This window comes from Ovis aries, chromosome 22 (genome assembly GCF_016772045.2).
Source record: "Ovis aries strain OAR_USU_Benz2616 breed Rambouillet chromosome 22, ARS-UI_Ramb_v3.0, whole genome shotgun sequence".
Lineage (NCBI taxonomy): Eukaryota > Metazoa > Chordata > Mammalia > Artiodactyla > Bovidae > Ovis > Ovis aries.
In genome coordinates this window covers 49,509,819-49,531,297 of record NC_056075.1, presented here as the reverse complement: position 1 = coordinate 49,531,297, position 21,479 = coordinate 49,509,819, and the positions used below count along the sequence as shown (strand labels likewise).

General features: G+C 50.3%; 1 long non-coding RNA gene across 2 annotated transcripts; it reads right to left on the bottom strand.

The window, feature by feature from the left end:
* Positions 1–4,458: 4,458 nt before the first annotated feature.
* Positions 4,459–21,229, bottom strand: LOC105606167 (uncharacterized). Of its 2 annotated transcripts, none has more exons than XR_006057613.2 (3): positions 20,798–21,229; positions 11,403–12,389; positions 4,459–10,569 (listed from the first exon to the last, which is right to left on the bottom strand). It is a non-coding gene; the product is annotated as an uncharacterized LOC105606167 (long non-coding RNA). The 2 variants fall into 2 exon arrangements; XR_009598067.1 differs by having other exon boundaries at positions 11,403–11,502.
* Positions 21,230–21,479: the final 250 nt, after the last annotated feature.

The window sequence follows — 21,479 nt, the reverse complement described above, 5'->3', positions numbered from 1 at the left end:
TGAAAAACTTACTAGGAAGTCGTAACATGAGATTTGAGAAAAAGAAAAAAAGCAGACAGAGCTTTTACTCTATCTTGAAGATAGAAAGACCAATCAGTTGGTCCAACAGAAAGGACCAATCTGAAGACTAAGATGAAGGAAAGTCGTGTATGAAAATCTCAAGCACATTAGCACATGTTGTTAAAATCATGCAAAATAGAACAAAAAAATGCACCGAAAGGTCAAATAACTTTTCATGATGAAAAAAGCAATGCATTTGCTAAGACCTCACTATTATAATGGAGAAGGAAATGGCACCCCACTCCAGTACTCTCGCCTGGAAAATCCCAAGGACGGAGGAGCCTGGTGGGCTGCAGTCCATGGGGTCGCTAAGAGTCGGACACGACTGAGCAACTTCACTTTCACTCTTCACTCTCATGCATTGGAGAAAGAAATGGCAACCCACTCCAGTGTTCTTGCCTGGAGAACCCCAGGGACGGGGGAGCCTGGTGGGCTGCCGTCTATGGGGTCGCACAGAGTCGGACACGACTGAAGTGACTTAGCAGCAGCAGCAGCACAATTATAAACGTGTATGTCTAATTCTAGAGCTTCAGAATGTATGAAGCAAAAAGTGAGAGAGCTAAAGAGAGAAGCAGGCACTTGGAAACATGTCATCAGCTGAAAACAAACGTGGGAGCAGCTTCAGGGGCTGAAACGCAGAGCACACCGCCGGCCGCAGTGACCGCCGCAGGCTCTGCATTAGATCTGTTCCAGTTCTTCTCATACTGCTCACCAGGAACAGACATTTAATTTTTTTTCAATACATTACATTTACTCATAAAAAAATTCTAGAAATGTACCTTTTCATTTTTAATAAAATTCAATAAAACTTAAAACCCCCAAACAGAATATCTGACATTCATAGTCAAAATCAAATTAGCAGAATATTATTTACAAAACTGTATCTTTTAAAAAGATTTATAAAGTTACATGCATGTTCATAGAATTGAAAGAACTGAAAGGATGGCTGAAAAGGGGAGACTTTTCCTTCTTTCCTGAAAATAAAACACGTTCAGTGGGAGCTGTGTTGACCGAACACAGGTCTCCAGTTTCAGTACCAAAGCCTGTCTTTGTGCATCTAAGAACTTGACACGTGTGACGGGCTTCTTACAGCACATATATATTTTTGACTGAATGTGAAATCTATCGTGAGCTTCTGAACGTGCTGCCTCTGAGGCCCCTGGTCCCCTGGGCCTGGGTCCGGATGAGGTGCCAGAACTGCGCCAGACCGCTCCAGGCTCCCACGGTCACTCCCCAGGCCATGGAAGATTCCCACCCGGAAACCATGCATCCTCCCAACGCCTAGGCCTCTACACGCCACGTTTAATATTCCAGGCTTATTGTCTTTCCTTGAGGCTTAGTTCTGAGCCTTCTAACCTGAACGGCATTATCTGATTATTCAGTATAATAACATGTTCAACATTGTGATACGAGGTGATACAGAAGAATGGGAATTTCTGATTAGAATGGGGAAATTGTCTAATTTCTAGTGTTTTGTTCTCATTTTTAAAATTTAACAAACAGAGCAGTGATTTTGTTAATACTGAAACCCTCGGATTGTAAATTATTGACTTGACTCATTTATTCATTCATTCATCCCTGAGTATGCCGTCACTGGCCGTGCGATGTCAGGCAGAAGGCTGAGAATTTAGCTTTGGGGGTAGATTCCTCACGTGCAAGGCCCACTGGAGGCGCCTTCCTGAAGACCAGGTCTCTGGGGCCCTCAGAGGAGCCCCCTCCTTCCCACGGCCCCACCCCACCTGCACTTTAGTCCGCTGGCCGAGGGGCTCATCGTAGCCTCGACAAGATTCAAAAGCTCCCGTCTCTAAGTGGCCCACAGTCTCTCTCCAGTTCTACCCTCTGGCTCCCCTCCCTGTGGGCTCAGACCCCCCGCTGCCCTCCCCCATGCCCTGCCCGCCCCCAGCCTTCTCTGGAAACCAGAGCGTGTGGGTGCCAGAGAGGACTGAGCAGTGTACCCCCAAAGACATGTCTTCATCCAACCCCACCTGTGAATGTGGCTTTATTTGTAACCAGGTTCTTGCAGGTGTGATTCAATTAAGGCCCTGGATTCAGAGTGGACCCCAAGTCCAAGCTGGCGTCTGGGATGGGGAGGTGTGGAAGGGAGCCACGGCGTGGGGATGGAGGTGGTGATCGGGGGGTGTGTCTCCTGCCCTGGAGGGCACCAAGGTGGTGGTGCTGCCGGAAGAGAGGGGAGGGCCGGCGTGCCAAGTCTCCTCGGAGCCTCCAGGAGAGCCGGCCTGCTGGCACCTGCCTTTCAGACTTCTGGTCTCCAGGATGCTCAAAGGCTGGGTTTCAGTGTTGTCAGCCCCAGTGTGTTGTGCTTTGTCGTGGATTCCGGGAGACTGATGTGGGGCCGCCCCTGTCCTGAGGACCGAGGCTCTGATCTCAGGTCAGCACCCGCCCCCGCGGGCAGGGCCCACCTTCTCCCTCTGCCCCCTCTCCCTGGTCAGCACCCGCCCCCGTGGGCAGGGCCTGCCCTCTCCCCTCTGCCCACTCTCCACTCAAGATCCCCTGCTCAGTTGTCTCTCCAGTGAATGCTCAGGGCCTCAAGCCAACAGGAAGCAAAGGGCCAGGCGGTCCTCTGTGTCTTCCATCCTTCCCTAGACTGCTGCTCAGCCTAGCCGCCCTCCTGGGGAGCAGGATGCAGGGCCTGGCATGGCTGAGACCCACGGCCTCTACCAGGGGCTTCTGCAGACACCTTGACCGGAGACCGCCTAGCACTGAGTCAGGAGGAGGGAGGTGCCAGCCGCATCTGGTGACGGCCAGCCTGGGCGTCTGGGCCCCGGGTTCTAGCCCTGCTGCTGAGAAGGTGCAGGGCCTCAGTCTCCTTGGGCTCGGGGGGAAGGGGTGCGGCTCCCCCAGCTCTGAACTGAGTGTTCCAGCCCTTCCTCCACACCCCAGGGACGCCCTGGGATTCAGGGCTGTGTGAAGCCCTTCGACAGTCAATCAAGTGACCAGGAACGGTTCACACATCCCGAGCTGTCTTTCCAGCCCTGTGCTCCTGCGTAAAGGGCTGTGCCTCGGGGTTGGGGGGCAGAGGGGAGCCGGGAGTGGGGTGACGCGGGTGCTGCGTGACCTGCGACCTGGAAGAGTCCACTGGGGAAGCCAGCACCGCTCTGCGGGCTCCCACCGGCATTGCGCCGACAGCGGCACCGCGCCTCAGATCAGGCCCAGCCCCGAGGGTGCCCAGACCAGAGACGGAGCCTGCCCCAGGCGGCCCTCCTGCAGGGGAGGCGAGACTGGCCCCACGGGGTCCAGCGAAGGGCTTCATGCTGGCAGCCTGTGCCAGGCGGTGGACTGGGGCGAGTGGTCCGTTGACCGCAGGCATTTCAGTGGGTCCCAAGAAGAGAGGATGTCAGTGTTGTGCGCTGTGACCTGCTGTGCCCAATTCCATCTCCAGCAGTGGTGGGAGTGTTGGGGGCGGGAGTCATGTTTCTAGAATGAAGCTGGGCCCACTTCAGTTTCCATCTGCGTGAGGCGTCCACCTTGATGAGCCCGAGTGCGTGGCCTGATGCACCCACGAGTCTATTTCAACCCCCAGCATCAGCAGCTTTCTGGAGGTGCTTTGAATGGGTTTGGTAGTCACCTACAGTTATGTCCAGCGTGGTTCCTTCCATGCCCAAGGCAGACTCACGAGCCTCTGCCCTTGAGGACGTGAAGCGTGACCTTGAGCTTGCTTTGACCAAGGTGCTGGGAGAAGTGACCCCTGTCACTCTGGGTGGGAAGGTCCAGAGTCCAAGGCCAACGTGTCCTGTCCCCTCGCTCCTTTTGAATAATCTGGAAATAATAATCTGAATAATCAGCCTCTCGAAGCCTGAGTCTCTAAGAAAGACAGCAGGGCAGAAGCCTCATCTGGTCATCACGGACACGTGCAGAGCGGGAAAGCAGAGCCCCTCTCCCGCTGGTGGGGTCTCCCAGGGGCAGCAGCAGATGTTGGTCCTGGAGTTGGTCCTGTCCTGCAGGGCAGCACAGACAGGACCCGCTGCCCAGGCTGGCCAAGCTGGTGTGGAGCGTCAGATTAATTTCTGATGAGCTGGAACAGTCTTTAAATTTAAGTGACAGCCTTGATTAATTTGCATGTAGAAGAAATAAAATGTGCTTTCCAGCACTAACAAATGGGAACAAGAAACACCTTCTGAGGTTCTGTGAAGCACGCGTAGCTCCCTGTCCAACTTCTGCAAATGAGTTTCTAACTCAGTCGTCCTTAATAGGAAAGACCCTCCCTGACCCTGGGGAATAATTTGGTGAATGCCCCCTATTTACAAAGCCATTAAATCCAGGAATAAAGTGGACACAGTTATGAAGCTGTTGACTTGGATCATTTGAACAAACATCAATCTTTGAAACCATCAGCTGGACTGTTGCAGGATCACATCACTGAGATGGGCAGATCCAGGGTGGGGGCCGAGAAGGTGCTTTTATTTATTTATTTTGACCAAAGAAAATACTAAATACAGGACAGCTCAGGCTTACTGTTTAAGCATTAAGTGCCCTCCTCCCCAAGAGCCATCAATTTCATTTAAAAGAAACGTAATGCAGGGACTTCCCTGGTGGTCCAGTGGTTAAGAATCTGCCTGCCGTTGCAGGGGACACAGGTTCGATCCCTGATCCCACATGCAGTGGAGTAACTAAGCCTGCACCAAGTACTGAGCCCACAGGCAGCAACGAAGGGCCTGTGTGCACAGCGAGGGCCCAGCACAGTCACAACCAGATGAATAAAATGCATATAACCGTCATTTTAAAAAGAGAGATAACGTAGGGTCAGAGGAAGGGGGCTACATGCCCTGCCTGTTGTCCCTTCCTCGTGTCTGCTGACAGCTGAGTGGGAAATTGGTGATGGTGGCTCCTCAAGTTACCTTCCCCTGGCCCTCCTGTGGGTTTCATGGTGCTATGTGGACACATGGCCCAGTTAACTCATCAACCAAGATGAGCAGATGGGTCCCTGTGAGCTGAAGGTCAAGGCTGAGCTGTGCTGTGGATTCTCTCCAACTTCCCCTGCTGGCAGACGTGTGTGTGTGTGTGTGTGTGTGTGTGTGTGTGTGTGTGTGTGTGAGAGAGAGAGAGAGAGAGAGAGAGAGAGACAGAGAGAGAGAGAGAGAGATGGAGATAGTTGCCATGTTGTTGGTCTCTCTATGCATCAGAAAAAGCTAATGCTTATTACGTACACAGCTATGCATATATATTGGGTTGCAAAGTTTGTTGAAGTTTTTCCATTAATATTATGAAAAAACCCAAATGAACTTTTTGGCCAACCCAAGAACTATACATGCTGCCTTGGCAAGCCTCAGAGGTGTTGTGGGTTTGCTTCCGGTAAAGTTAATGTCACAATAAATCGAACCTCACACATACTTTTTTTGGTTTCCCAGGATGTATAAAAGTCCTTTTCTGCCCCTATACTCTAGCCTATTATGTAACATTATGTCTAAAAATGTTCACACCTGAATTAAATCTACTTTATTGCTAAAAAGTGCTAACCGTCATCCAAGCTTTCCGCATCTGAGTGGCAGTAGTTACCTCGAAGATCACTGAGCACAGACCTCCATAACATGTATGGCAGCAAGGAAGCGCTTGAAGTTACGTGAGGATTACCCAGACGTGACGCAGACAGGAAGCGAGCAACGCTGTTGGGAACACGGTGCCGACACGCTCTCTGAACATGGGGCCGTCGCGACTTTTCCTTTTGTTATAAAAAGACGAAACACAGTTATCTTAAGCGCAGTAAAGCAAGGCGTGCCTGCATGGACGTGACTGTGCGCACAGAGCACCATCTACATTGCACTCGTCTATAATGGCGCATGAACACACACAAAACCCACAGTTACACGATTCGCTGTTGTTCAGTCACTAAGGCGTGTCTGACTCTTTGCGATCCCACGGACTGCAGCACGCCAGGCTTCCTTGTCCTTCACCATCTCCAGGAGTTTGCTTACATTCATGTTGACTGAGTTGGTACAAGAGTTCATCTAAACATACATTAAGGGAAAGGGTATTTTGCTGAAAAGTGCTTGAACCAGTTCTAACTTGCACAGCTGGGTCCATCCCACAGGGGCAATCCCCTGCCTCGCACCCGGGCCTCCCCACCCGCCAGAGTGCAGTCCTCCCTGCCCATATATGGGCGACAGGAGCCCGGAGGAGAGAAGCACTCCGTGTTTGCGGCCCTGATGCGCTTCCCCCAGTACTCGCAAGTCCTGGGATTTAGCCTCTTCTCTGCAGATTTCAAGAGAATCGCCCTTTTATCCAGTCTCAGATCTTTTCGGACCAAGTTTGCCAGTCCACCAGGTGGCTCTGATGGGCACCAGGGCACACCCTTCACGTTTTACAGTTGAAACTGACCTAGCAACAATGCCTCCAGAAGCTCCCAGTTCTCCTCTGTGTCTGGGGACAGAGATCTTCCTCATGTGGTAGACCTTGGAGAGGAAGCTCTGCTATCTGCTTCCCTGAAGGCTCAGTTGGTAAAGAATCTGCTGGCAACCCAGGAGACCCCAGTCCAATTCCTGGGTCAGGAAGATCCACTGGAGAACGGGATCGGCTACCCACTCAAGTGTTCTTGGGCTTCCCTTGTGGCTGAGCTGGTGAAGAATCCATCTGCAATGCCGGAGACCTGGGCCCGATCCCTGGGTTGGGAAGATCCCCTGGAGAAGGGAAAGGCTATTCTGGCCTGGAGAATTCCATGGACTGTAGAGTCCATGGGGTCACAAAGAGTTGGACACGACTGAGCAACTTCACTTTCACTTGAGTGGACAGCCTTAATCAAGGGCTGGATCTAAAGACCTGCACTCCAGCATCACTGTCACTTCTGGCGTGGGTTAATCCCAGTATGTTGAGATGTTTTTTCCTCCTTAAAGAGTTATTTATTTATTTATTTATTTTTTGGCTGCAAATTTCCCCGTTCACTGAAAGGAAGTGACTCTGGAAGCTTCTCACAATTGGCAAAGCCCTTAAAGCTGACCGTTGCGTAATGTCAATAGGCCTGAGTGAGGGTACCACGCTGGCCGAGCAGGCTAACGAGCTGGCCTCGCTCCGTGTGGCTCAGAAATGAGGAGCTGCTTTGCAGGCCTGTTTACAAACCAGTGAAACAGCATAAAGCTGTCACCCAAAAACAGGTGGTCGGCTGGAATTTGTTGTTTGAATGTGTCCAGAATTAATTGGTTTTTGTATCTGTTGGCACTGGGTCCTGACTAGATGCCCAAAGACACAACATTGAAAAATGACTCCCTGCCACGCCTTCTGAATACAGAAGGCAAGTATTTGCATGTTCACTGGCTAATGCAGCTCGTAATCTTCTGTTAAACCCCACATCCCAATCTTATCTGGAAAGTTCAGAAAACATTCTCTCAGTTACATGTTGAGCGGATTGCTCTGCTCTCATTGTTTCGTGGGTGCGACTTTCATGACAGTCACCCGCTGGTTTATAAATGCTTTTAATTAAACCTAAGAGAGGCTGGGAAGCAGGCGTCTGGATGCATAGCTTGCCATTTTAAAGGGCGTTCCCCCAACGTCTGAGGGGCCAGCAGTGCTATTGGTGAGATCTGTCCTGGGAGGAGAGCAGAGCGGGAAGGAGGGAGGGAGAGAGAAAATGTAAGGGAGGCTGTGGGGTCCTGGGCCCAGGAGGCTACCTCCGGAGGGCCAGCAGGTCTGCTCTGAGCTCTCCGAGTCCTGCCCCAGCTCACCTGGGGGGCTAGCGTCCCCCTGGAGCCCACTCGAGTACAGTCACATGTTTTGGCAACGTGGCAGCCTGTGTATTTATCCAAATCCCCAACCTCATACAAATGACTCCCCGACATATGCGTCGCCAGAGGGAGGTTGTTTACCAGCTTCTCTGCTGGTGGGCAGTTCGCTCTGGGTGTGGCTGGTCCAGAGCCCCGCCTGCAAGGGGGCATCTCCAGACAGAGGGGGCCTGCAGAAGCGTCAGCAGGTGCAGGGCTCCCACATGAATGGTCTGGATCAAGACCCTGAGTTCACTGCTGTTTGCATGGCCAGGGCTGTGGATTAAGTGATCCCAGTGCCAGCCCTGGAATCAGTCCATCCTTCTCCCAGAGGGAGCCTTGCCCAGGTGAGCCCTTCGTCCGCCAGCCTCCTAATTGTTATTGGTTCAGCATTTGGTCAGTTGTCCGTTCTCCGCATGAACGCAGGGGGTAGTGGGTAATTTAAATGCCCCATGTTTGTCTTCAGATGAAGCTCGTGGGTCCACAGAACTGCTCCCAGGTAGGCTGGATGTCAGCTCTGACCCTGCAGGGTGCCAGGCTCAGGTGGCTGAGGAGGGGGCAGCGGCACAAGCAGGGCTGAGCGGTGAGATTTCCGAGGGCCGTCGGGAGGCTCGTCCTGCCCTTGCCAGTTACTCAGCAAGCCCCCAGGGCTCTGGACAGCCCTCCCGTACCCTGCTGGAGCACGCTCGTTAGCACACCACCAGGGACACGTCCAGACCTCCACCTTGGACGAGGTGGGCCGAGTGTCCCTCTCTTCCTACAGTTGGCAGCGTTCTTTGCCCCTTCGGCTCCCAGACAATCTGGGAAATGGCCAGGGTTCAGCAGAGGCAGCAAATCACTGTCCTTTCTCCACGGTGGCCTTTGGGAGTGGATGTGAGTGGACAGACGTGGCCGTGCAGAGGGGCACAGAGAAGGGGCAGCGAGGAGCGTCTCCAGGCCACCCCGGCCTGCCCACCTCAGGCTCTTCCATGCCATGGGCACACTGGCTGTTTTTTTTTCTGATTTCAAAAACAATTTATGCATCCTATGTAAACATCAGTCTTAAAGGGATATACGGAAGACTATAAACGGTGAGGAACCCTCCTCCAAGGGTCCGTATTTCCATGCACATGCTGTCTCGTTCTCTCTCCAGGCACACCTGCACGTGTGCACACACACACACACACACGCACACACACTTCCCATCTATGTCTAGTATGCCAGTGTTTGCTGTGCAGATCGTCATAAAAGCCCACATACGACGGGCTTGCATCCTTCTGGGGAGAGTTTCCCACTCCCCATGGGCAGGGTGACGGCCCGGGAGAGCCGGCCGGGGGGCTTGCTGGCCATGTCCAGTGTGCGCCCTGCTCTGGGAGGGAGGGGCCTTCCTCACTGGGAGGCACAGGCCACGGAAGGGGGTGCTCCTGGTGGTTAATGCTGCTGGGGGAGGTTCAGGGAGGAGGCCCGCACCTCGCCGTGCCTGAGCAGGTGTGCAGCTCCAGGTGGGGTCTGAAGGGCCCGCCCTGGCTCAGGACCCCTGAGCGCCCTTGACACCCAGCGCCCAGGGTCTCTGCAGGAAGGGGCTGGAAGAACCCTGGGGCTGGGTGGTAAAAGGAGCCAGGGCCCCTGGGAGGCCGGGCTGCTCACGTGTCAGGGAAGCACATGCTCTGCCCCCAAGAGCCTGTTGGGAGACAAACGCCAGCTTGCCTAACCCTGGCACACTGCAAGAACCCAGGGCGGTCCTGGCTCCGAGCGCCTGGGCTCAGGGAAAGTGAGTCCAGCCAGTCTCAGCATGGGGATGTGAGGGGCCTGGGTCCCCCAAGAGCACAGAAGATGGGGAGCAGAGGCGTGTCCCTGGGGGGCAGAGCCCAGGAGGAAGAGCGTGTAAGGCCACGGAGGTGGGTCTGGTGGGGTCTCAACCGAGAGGCCCTGAGGGCCCCGAGGAAAGTGAGAAGATGCATGTGCAAACACGCGTTTCTCCGCAGCTGTATCATCATGAGGCTGAGCTTGCGATTTCAAAGCTCACTGGTGAATTAGGGCGAAGTGTGCTGCCCAGACCTGGGCTCACGGCCCGCAGAGGCCGGGTCTCAGCCATGCAGAAGAGTGGAGGTGGCATCCTTGGTACTTTGCCCCACCTGTGCTGGGTTATGCCTTCAGCCCTGATGGAGATCAGTGCCCCTCGTTGGTCACCTTAAGGGAGCCCCGAGGAGCCCTTCATCTCCATAGCAACTGGAGGACTTCAGAGCAGAAGGCAGGAAAGCTGCAAAGACGCACAGGAGGCGCAAAGGAGCAGGGCTCACTCCTGCTCAGCCTGGACGTGCCCAGCAGGGAGCTGGGCGTCCGGCCTCACGGCGCCCAGGCTGCAGCCCCAGGGGGCGCCCAGGTATCAGGAACTTGCCGTCGGGTTTCCTACCTGCGTCTCAGAAGACCCAGAGGGAGGCACCGAGGACCTCTCTACTGCGCAGCTGCTGCGAAGCGAAGGCTCAGCGATGCCCCCACACTGACTGTGAGTCCACAAAGCGGGAGAGAAGGGCAGGAAGTGATGGGGCTCATTTCCAGGTGGAACGGGGGAGGCAGGGAAGACCAGAGACGAGCAGCTCAGAGGAAGGGGGCTGGCCTTCTGGGGCACCTGGGCCCGGGGCCAACCCTACCAAGCTCCCTGGGGCGTGGCTCCCTCAGCTCTCACTGCTGATGTCCTTTGCAAGTGTGCTCACACCTGACTCCAGCCACCTGGGCCTCCCCAGCCGCCCTGGGGTTGGGGGCTATCCTTCATTTTCTCCGTGAAGATGGAACCAGCCAAGAGTCATCAAGTGCTTTCTTGATTCTAAAGGACACAAAGGAAGCGCTGAGTTATGCCAAAGAGCAGATCCTGGGGGCGGGGCGGGGGGGGGGGATGAGGTGTCAGTGAGCACTGGGAAGGGCTTTCTTCAATGGAGGCAGGGGGATGACCTGGGATCCTCCTAGACCTCAAGGTTTGGGTGGTTGGTACGCTTGTCCTGGATTCAGAAGTTGGTCGGCCTTGTCCTTGGCAGAGGGAGGGACGTGTTCTACCTTCACGAGGGCTTGAAGGGGACCCTGCCAATCCCAGGAAGAGATGGGCCTTACTGGAGAGGCAAGTACTGCCCTCAGCTCCCACGGTCCAGCCAGGAGCCACCTGAAGGCTGAGCCTGAGCTCCAGATACAAAGGACCTGACACTGCTGGGTCCTCCTGGCCGCGCTGAGCCGGGCTGCGGGCCTCTTAGCACCTGGAGCGTCCTGATTGCTCAGACGTCCCCACCCCCATAAGGTGACACAGGTTTGTTACAAACATTAAAAGCTGGCAGGCGCACAGGGCTTTCCCGGCGGCTCAGTTGGTAAAGAATCCGCCTGCAATGCAGGAGACCCAGATTCAATCCCTGAGTTGGGAAGATCCCCTGGAGAAGGGAATGGCTACCCACTCCAGTATTCTTGCCTGGAGAATCCCATGGACAGAGGAGCCTGGTGCACCCCAGCCCACGGGGTCATGGAGTCAGACATGACAGAGAGACTAACACACACAAAGATAAAACAGGCACAGAAAGAGCAACTAGGCGAGAGGTTCGCTGCGCGCCCCGCACTCCGCCTCGCCCCGCCTCTCTGCCTAGTTGTTTGCCCGGGGAGCGAGAGGGGAGGACTCACTTCACAAAGCACTTTGCTGCCAGATGGTTTATGGAGCGCGCTGCTGCTTCTCATCCCATCCCAGGCCTGGGGACAGCAAAGAGGTGTTGTTCAGGAATGGCTGAAATAATAAATTGATTTTTTAATCTGGCTTGATTCCATACCGCTGAGCATTATATTTTCTCCAGTGTCCTGTAAATGACAAACTATGATCACTCTTTTCCCCCGTGGGCTGCTCACACAGCCCGCCTGTCGCTGGGATGAAGGCAGGAATGGCAGTCTAAGCCCCTCTCCTGGCACCCCGTGCCCCAGGCTGTGGGCCCACAGCCCCAGAACAGCTGGAAGACCCTCCAAGATGAGAGCATTCATCCAGGAAGGCTAAGAGCCTTCATTTCACGGGAGAGACACAATGGGGAAGGAGACCGCGGTTTCCACGGCCAACCTGGACACCTCGGGGCGGGGTGGACACCTCAGTGTGGTGTGGACAGCTTGGTGTGGTGTAGACCAACATGGAGGGCACAAAGCAGACTCAGATTTCTCGGAGCTCTGAAGGAAAACGGAAGCCCACAGTGGCTCTGTGCTCAGCATGATTGCAAAGTGCCTGAACACCAGGCGTCTTGGTGGGATGCGGGTGGAGAGTGCTCCGAAGTGCTCCCTGAGCCTGTCCAGTCTGCAAGAATAGGCGAGAGCTCCAAGGTGCCTGGAGGAAAGCTGGGGAAACACCCTAACACCCCGTGTGCTCCAGCAGTTTTATTCTCTCCGGCTTCTCTAAGATTCTTCAAGACGTATTTATCAAACACCAGGCCCAGACGCTTGACGTGCAATTAGAAGCTTCAGAAGTAATGGGGATGGAATGAGACGCGTGTCGAATTCCTGTCCAGGAGTGGCGGGTAACTGGCTTTCCCCTAGTGAGGCTGCAGCGTGGACATTCTCTCCGGGATGGCCAGCGTCTCCCTCTGTAAATGGTCCGCAGGGCACGGAGGCAGCGTGGGAGCCAGAGCCTTGGGCCTACACCCAAACACAGCATAATCAGATCACTCAGGATCAGCCGTCAAGGGGAGGTTCTAAAAGACACACTGCCTCAAAAGATTACAGTGATGAGAACTGTCTTGTTGAAGCAGTATGAGCTGGAAGACACATGGTATCAGCTCTCAAGGTCCGGGCTGGGTTGGGCTCAGCCCAGGACTCTGCCCAGATGCCACGGGTTCCTACAGAGACACTGCACGCACACTGGGTTTACCGGTTTACCTGCCAGTCTACGTCTGTCTGGGCTTCCCAGGTGCGCAGTGGTGAAGAACCCACCTGCCAATGCAGGAGACACGAGTTCAGTCCCTGGGCGGGGAAGATCCCCTGGAGGAGGGCATGGCAGCCCACTCCAGTGTTCTTGCCTGGGAAACTCCATGAAGAGGGGAGCCTGGCGGGCTACAGTCCATTGGGTCGCAGTGAGTCAGACACAACTGAGCGACTGAATACAGACACTATATCTATCAACCTATCTATCAATATCGATCACATATTGGGTTTACTCACTTACCTATAATCTACGTATATCTATACCTATCTAATAAGGATTGCTATTCTTTCAGTGCCACAAGAAATAACTAAAGACTTCAAGAGAAAGGAGTAATACACGGCATTTATGTTTTTAGTTCTGGTCTGTGGTTCTAAATTATTTCAGCCTTTGTATGTGTGAAAGACTGTTTATTTCTTCTTCATTTTGGAAATACACTTCCTCTGGGTATCCTGCATAAGAGAGAGTCACATGGCCAAATAAATTGGGGGAAATGCATTCTATACACCTTTCTTTCATCTCTGGGTGCTTAGTAGCTCTGTGAAATCCTACAGTGTAGGAAAGTTAGCATCTTAAAGCATACTTCATTTATTATTTGCTAAGCATTTTAAGTAAGGCCTAAGACACTGTAGTGTAAACCAGGGTTTCCCTGGTGGCTCGGATGGTAAAGAATCTGCCTGTAACACAGGAGATTCAACCCCTAGGATGGGAAGATCCTCTGGAGAAGGGAATGGCTACCCACTCAGTATTCTTGCCAGGAGAATTCCATGGACAGAGGAGCCTCGCAGGGCTACCTGACAGTTTGTTTATTTGCTTTGTAACCCAAGTGCCTGGAGTAAGCTTTGATAACGGAGGAGGCATCCACTTCTGAGACGGCCTTCTTGCACAAACCCCTTGCAGCCTCAGGACCAGTTAAGAGCCAGGCTGCTTCTTTCACGGAAACTCTTTTGTGTACGAGGACTTGGTTGATCCTGGTATCTGACCCTTTCAGCTGCTTGTTTTCTCTCTTCCAGTGCTTTAAACCCCTGCTCTTGCATTTTAAATTCTCCAGTGAAGAGTAAGCCCACAAGCCCCCGGGCCCTGCCCTTGACCCCACTCTTGACCCCAGGAAAGCCACCCCCAGGCCCTGCTCGCCCTCTCTCCACCCATGACCCCTCTGTGTGGTCCCAGGTGTGCTGTGTAACTTGCAGGCCCTGTAAGTAATAAACCTCTGTTTTTCCAAGTTTCCTAATGGTCGTTGCTGAAGGGCATCTTGTAGTCATAAGAAGAACCACAAGGGCTGGCCCACCCTCAGGGTCGGTTACCGACAGACTGAGATCTGCCCACAGTGGACCTCTAATGAGCAGCCCCCGCCCCAGCCCCCAGGTCTGTCTCAGTTAGAGAACAGGCTGCGCCCATGTGCACAATTTGGGTTCTGTCGCCTCATGGGGCTCAGTAAAGTCCACCCAGGGGAGGCGCTGTGTCTCATTCCTGGCTCCAGCTTGGGAACTGGAGCCCAGTTCACAGCTGAAGAGCGTTTATGGACCCAGAGAAACATATCTCGCCCGCATTCGCAACACCGCGTCACTGGTAGAGGCTGCTGTTCACTCACTCGGTCGTGTCCGACTCTTCCTGACCCCATGGACTGCAGCACGCCCGGCTTCCCTGTCCCCCACGCCACTATCTCCCAGGGCTTGCTCAAACTCATGTCCTTGACTCAGTGGTGCCATCCAACCATCTCATTCTCTGTCACCTTCTTCTCCTCCTACCCTCAATCTCTCCCAGCTAAGGTATTTTCCAGTGAGTCGGCTCTTCGCATCAGGTGGCCAAAGTGTTTCAGCTTCAGCTTCAGCATCAGTCCTTCTAATGAATACTGAAGGTTGATTTCCTTTAGGATTGACTGGTTTGATCTCCTTGCAGTCCAAGGGACTCTCAAGAGTCTTCTCTAACACCACAGTTCAAAAGCATCAATTCTTCATTGCTCAGCCCTCTTTATGGTCTGTAGGTACCTTTATAAAATCTTTAGACTCATTAGAAAATATATTTATTATTGATACCTAAATATATTTTGTTCTCTATTGGGATGAACTTATGTTTCCTATTGATGTAGCAATGTGATGCAGTAAAGGAGAATATTGACTAATTCCAGCTTTCTTAGGAGAAGCTCAATATTCTAAATACATAATGTCATGCAATCTTTCAAATTTTATTAAGTGCTTTGATGCGGCAGGACTTTCCCATTATCTAGAAATAGAGTAGCAAATGGGCAAAGTCCCTAATTAACTTACATTCTAGTCAGGAAGATAGATAACAATCAAACAAATAGATAAAGCTTTAGGAGAGTGATAAATTACAGAAAATAAGCACAACAGATGAGGGGATGGAGCATGAGCAAGGGTTGGTGACTTCCTGAGTCAGACGTAAAATCACTGAAGAAATCTTTAGTCCAAAACCCAACAGAGGTCCCTTCTCTTCCCCACTGTCACTTTGCCACCAAAGAAGATGTGGCAAGTCCACGTAGTGTTACACAGATTTCTACTCAAGCTTTAGAAATAACGTACTTCGTATACGAATGGCCTCATAGGCTGCAAAATAAGTACACAAGACAGGGGGACATGCTTGGTCCTTTTTTCATACCAGCAGAGCCAAGATATCAAAATTGGAGCAACACAAGAAAAGAAAGGACACATGGTCCAGTCTTGTTTGTGACAACGTGTGGTCAGTTGCTCAGTCATGTCTCACTCTTTGTGGCCCTCTAGACTGTAGCCTGCCAGGCTCCTCCATCCATGGGATTCTCCAGGCAAGAATACTGGAGTGGGGTGCCATTTCCTCCTCCAGGGGACCTTCCCAACTCAAGGATGGAACCTGTGTCTCTTGGATTGCCTGTGCTGGCAGGCAGATTCTTTTCCACTAGCATCACCAAAGACAGTAGTTAAGAAAAATTTTATATTCATTAAAAAGAACCTCAGGAAATTAGAGGAGGACTCACCCTAGTCATGGTGGACACAGAGGTGTCTTTTTCCCTCTCCTGCTAGGGAAGGGCTTGTGTCCAGCCCCATGGAGTAGCGTCACGGCAAGTCTCTGGCGCTCTGCCCTTTCGGGTGTAGGCTCAGCAGTATCGGTGACCGCCCTGGGTGATGTCGCTCTGGGGCAGATCTACCTGAAGGCTGAGCTGGGAGGAGCTGAAGTCCGGGCCACTGCAGCCCCACTTGGGGCAGCTCTGGTTGGCAAGTCTCACCCTAGTCTCCCTGCAGGCTGGCCTAGCTTCCCCCAGTCACAGTTACGGTTCTCCATCTGCCCGATCAATCTCCTGCCCCTACAGAGGTTACCATCCATCAGAGACATCCTTCCCCAAATCTCTGGCTTAGCATCTCCTCCCTGAGCGCCCCCAAGCTGTGCCATTCTGCATGGTACACATCATCAGCCACAGTATTCAAATATGATAGTCACAGATTAAGAGTATGCCTTTTTGTAGTCAGGAATAAGAGTAGTTGTCATCTCTCGGTGCTATACAACATGATGTGAGAGCTTCTGGAGAGAAAGGTGCAGCAGGAAGAATAACTGGTAAGGCATCAAAAGGATAGAGTGCATTTGTCAACGTAGCAGATATAAGAGATTTTGCAGTTTTCAAATGGACAGGAGGGTTCACCAAGGCTGCTGGATATGAGAGAGAGTGTAGAGAAAATGTAGAGATCAAAGGTTCCCATAGACACAGTAGCATTCATTAAAAAGTATAGTTTTAAAGAAAATTCTACCCTATAACAACACAGATAATAAAGTAACTACTAATCAGTTCAGTTCAGTTCCGTCACTCAGTCGTGTCCAACTCTTTGTGACCCTACGGACTGCAGCACACCAGGGCGTCCTGTCCATCACCAGCTCCCAGAGTTTAGTCAAACTCATGTCCGTTGAGTCGGTGATGCCTTCCAACCATCTCATCCTCTGTTGTCCCCTTCTCCTCCCACCTTCAATCTTTCCCAGCTTCAGAGTCTTTTCCAGTGAGTCAGTTCTTCACATCAGGTGGCAAAAGTATTGACATTTCAGCTTCAGCATCAGTCCTTCCTATGAATATTCAGGACTGATCTCCTTTAGGATGGACTGGTTGGATCTTCTTGCAGTCCAAGGGACTCTCAAGAGTCTTCTCCAACACCACAGTTCAAAAGCATCAATTCTTTGGTGCTCAGCTTTCTTTATAGTCCAACTCTCACATCCATACATGACTACTGGAAAATCCATAGCCTTGACTAGACTGACCTTTGTTGACAAAGTAATGTCTCTGCTTTTTAATATGCTGTCTAGGTCGGTCATAACTTTCCTTCCAAGGAGTAAGCATCTTTTAATTTCATGGCTGTAACCACCATCTGCAGTGATTTTGGAGCCCAGAAAAATAAAGTCAGCCATTTCACTCACTCCTTTTCCTATTTGGAACCAGTCCGTTGTTCCATGTCCAGTTCTAAATGTTGTTTCCTGACCTGCATACAGATTTCTCATGATGCAGGTCAGGTGGTCTGGTATTCCCATCTCTTTCAGAATTTCCACCATTTGCTGTGATCCAAATAGTCAAACACTTTGGCATAGTCAATGAAGCAGAAGTAGATGTTTTTCTGGAACTCTCCTGCTTTCTCTATGATACAATGGATGCTGACAATTTATCTCTGGTTCCTCTGCCTTTTCTAAAACCAGTTTGAACATCTGGAAGTTCACAGTTCACCCACTGTTGAAGCCTGACTTGGAGACTTTCGAGCATTACTTTGCTAGTGTCTTGAGAAACCTGTATGCAGGTCAGAAAGCAACAGTTAAGAACTGGACATGGAACAACAGACTGGTTCCAAATAGGAAAAGGAGTGAGTCAAGGGTGTATATTGTCACCCTGCTTATTTAACTTATGTGCAGAGTACATCATGAGAAATGCTGGGCTGGAAGAAGCACAAGCTGGAATCAAGATTGCCGATAAATAAATCAATCACCTCAGATACGCAAGTGACACCACCCTTATGGCAGAAAGTGAAGAAGAACTGAAGAGCCTCTTGATGAGAGTGTAGGTGGAGAGTGAAAAATTTGGCTTAAAGCTCAACATTCAGAAAACGAAGATCATGGCATCTGGTCCCATCACTTCATGGCAAATAGATGGGGAAACAGTGGAAACAATGGCTGACTTTATTTTTCTGGGCTCCAAAATCACTGCAGATGGTGATTACAGCCATGAAATTAAAAGATGCTTACTCCTTGGAAGGAAAGTTATGACCGACCTAGACAGCATATTAAAAATCAGAGACATTACTTTGTCAACAAAGGTCAGTCTAGTCAAGGCTATGGTTTTTCCAGTAGTCATGTATGGATATGAGAGTTGGACTATAAAGAAAGCTGAGCACCAAAGAATTGATGCTTTTGAACTGTGGTGTTGGATAAGACTCTTGAGAGTCCCTTGGACTGCAAGAAGATCCAACCAGTCCATCCTAAAGGAGACCAGTCCTGGGTGTTCATTGGAAGGACTGATGTTGAAGCTGAAACTCCAATACTTTGGCCACCTGATGTGGAGAGCTGACTGATTTGAAAAGACCCTGATGCTGGGAAAGATTGAGGGCAGGAGGAAAAGGGGATGACAGAGGATGAGATGGTTGGATGGCATCACTGACTCAATGGACATGGGTTTGGGTGGACTCCAGAAGTTGATGATAAACAGGGAGGCCTGGTGTGCTGTGGTTCATAGGGTCACAAAAAGTCGGATATGACTGAGGGACTGAACTGAGCTGAAATGAGTGCAATTGTGTGGTAGTTTGGGCATCGTTTGGTGTTGCCTTTCTTGGGGTTGAAATGAAAACTGACATTTCCCAGTTCTGTGGCCACTGCTGAGTTTTCCAAATTTGCTGGCATGTTGAGCACACAGCACTTTCACAGCATCATCTTTTAGGATTTGAAATAGCTCAACTGGAATTCTATCACCTCCACTATCTTTGTTCATAGTGATGCTTCCTAAGGCCCACTTGACTTTGCATTCCAGTATGTCTGCCTCTAGGTGAGTGATCTCACGTTCATTATTATCTGGGTCATGAAGATCTTTTTTGTATAGTTCTTCTGTGTTACTCCTGCCACATCTTCTTAATATCTTCTGCTTCTGCTGTGTCCATACCCTTTCTGTCCTATATTGTGCCCATCTTTGCATGAAATGTTCCCTTGGTATCTCTAATTTTCTTGAGGAGATCTCTAGTCTTTCCCATTCTGTTCTTTCCCTCTATTTCTTTGCAGTGATCACTGAGGAAAGCTCTCTTCCAGCAACACAAAGGAAGACTCTACACATGGAATCAGACGGTCAGCACCAAAATCAGATTGGTTACATTCTTTGCAGCCAAAGATGGAGGAGCTCTATACAGTCAGCAAAAACAAGACCAGGAGCTGACTGCAGCTCAGATCATGAACTCCTTATTACCAAATTCAGACTGAAATTGAAGAAAGTAGGGGAAACCACTAGACCATTAAGGTCTGACCTCAATCAAATCCCTTCTGATTATACGGTGGAAGTGAGAAACAGATTCAAGGGATCAGATCTGATAGACAGAGTGCCTGATGAATGACGGATAGAGGTTCGTGACATTGTATAGGAGGCAGGGATCAAGACCATCTCCATGAAAAAGAAATGTAAAAAGGCAAAGTTTTTGTCTGAGGAGGCCTTACAAATAACTGTGAAAAGAAGAAAAGCGAAAGGCAAAGGAGAAAAGGAAAGATATACTCATTTGAACTAATGATATTCTTAAAAAGAAACAATTTAATGAAAAAGGTTAAAGTTCTTTTTAAATAAGATAAAAGTCAGCTTAAATAATCAGAGATACAGCTCTAGACAAACTAACAGTAAAATTCATGTGCAGATGCGAAGGGGAGACATTCTTCAACAATGTAAGATAATAAACGGAGGGCTAGAGTACCGCTCTAGAAGATATCAAGACTGATTATAAAATTATGGTGCTTAGAATCACGTGATACTGGTACAGGCAATAAAAAGTAGACCGCAGAGACACCTGTGAGGTCCAGAGACAGGTTTCTTCATCTCTGACCAAGAGGGCTTTGCAAACTAATGGGAACAGATGCACCATTCAGCACATTCTATTCTGTGTAAAGTAGACAAACAACAAGGACCTGCCTGTGTAGCGCAGGGAGCTTCACTCAGTGACTTGCAATACCCTACCGTGGAACAAAGCTGCGCAAGAACAGTCATGCATGTCGGTGTTTAACTGGGTCACCTTGATGTACTTTGTGAGCCAATTGTAACACTGTAAGTCAATTATACTTTGATACAAATTCTTTTAAGAAATAATTAACTGTTCAGTTTATGGAAGAAAGATAATTGGTAAAATAAATTCTAGGCAATTAAGGACTGTAAAAGTAAAACCTCAGAACTTTTTCTAGAAAAAATGTAGAATTCGATTATGATTTGGGAAAGAGAATTAAAATCTTGTTTTGGAAAAAATGATACATGAAATAAAGAGACACGTCACAGACTGAGAAAAAATATGTATAACAGAAGATAGACAACAGGGAAAGAAGAGAGTGAGAGAGGATGAGATGGTTGGATGGCATCACTGTTTCAGTGGACATGAACGCGGGCAAACTCCAGGAGATGGCGACGGACAGGGAAGCCTGGTGCTGCAGTCCATGGGGTCGCAAAGTCAGACACAACTTGGTCACTGAACAACAGCAGCTGAATTCTGAATAAGTAACTTCTACAAATTAATACACTTTTAAAAAGAAAGCCAACCCAGCAGAAAAATGGGCAAATAATATGCACAGAAATTAATGTGATAAAGAATCTGAAGACCCAGAAACATGAAATGATTCACAATCGTATTAGGAATCAGAGAAAAGTGTTGAATAAAACAAAACAAAAAAGTAGGCCAGCCCCTCCTGACAAACCCTAAGGTCTGGCTATATCAATTGTTAATAAAACTGTAAAGTAATGGTGGTGATTGTAGCTTAAACTGGTATAACCAGCTGGGCAATATTTAATAAAGTTAGAGATTCAAATTCCCTCCATCCTGCAGTTTCAGTCTGAAGTCTACATTTTAAAACACTCAGACACATACATGCCAGATCTTCATACATGAGGACACCTACAACATCACCGCACACAGAAAAACGGAGACAATTTGCCTACCTTATCCGTAAGGCTGGAGAAGGAAACGGCAACCCACTCCAGTGTTCCTGCCTGGAGAATTCCCTGCACAGAGGAGCCTGGCGGGCTACAGACCATAGGGTCACAGAGAGTCAGACATGACTGAAGTGACTGAGCATCAGTAAGGTAAAAAGTGTGTTTCTTTTGTCTTTTGCCCATACTGCGCAGCACATGGGATCTAGTTCCCGAACCAGGAATCAAATCCGTGCCCCTGCGCTGGAAGTGCAGAGTCTTAAGCACTGGGCTGCTAGGGAAGTCCAGCAATACATCTTTCCATGTGTTAGAGAGCTTGCTGCATTCAAACGGACACGTCGCATGTGTCAACATGGGTAAACACAGGATAAAATGATGATTGGAGTTAGACGTTAGGAATGGCTAGACGACATGTAATGCTTCCTCTTCTTTCTCGGTCTGGCCCGGGCACACAGTCCCTGAGCCAGAACCCCCTCTCCTCACACTGGACATGAGCACGTCACATTTGGACACAGATTGTGACCATCTGGTCCCGCGTCCGGTTTGGGAAGCACAGCTCTCCCACACAGACCGGCAATGTGTCTCATGTCTCATTTCAGAAAACAAAAAAACCCCACAGAATCCATGTCTTCCCAAAACACATGCCCAGAGCCTGGGTGGTTGGAGAATGGATACTTTGCCATATGAAGAA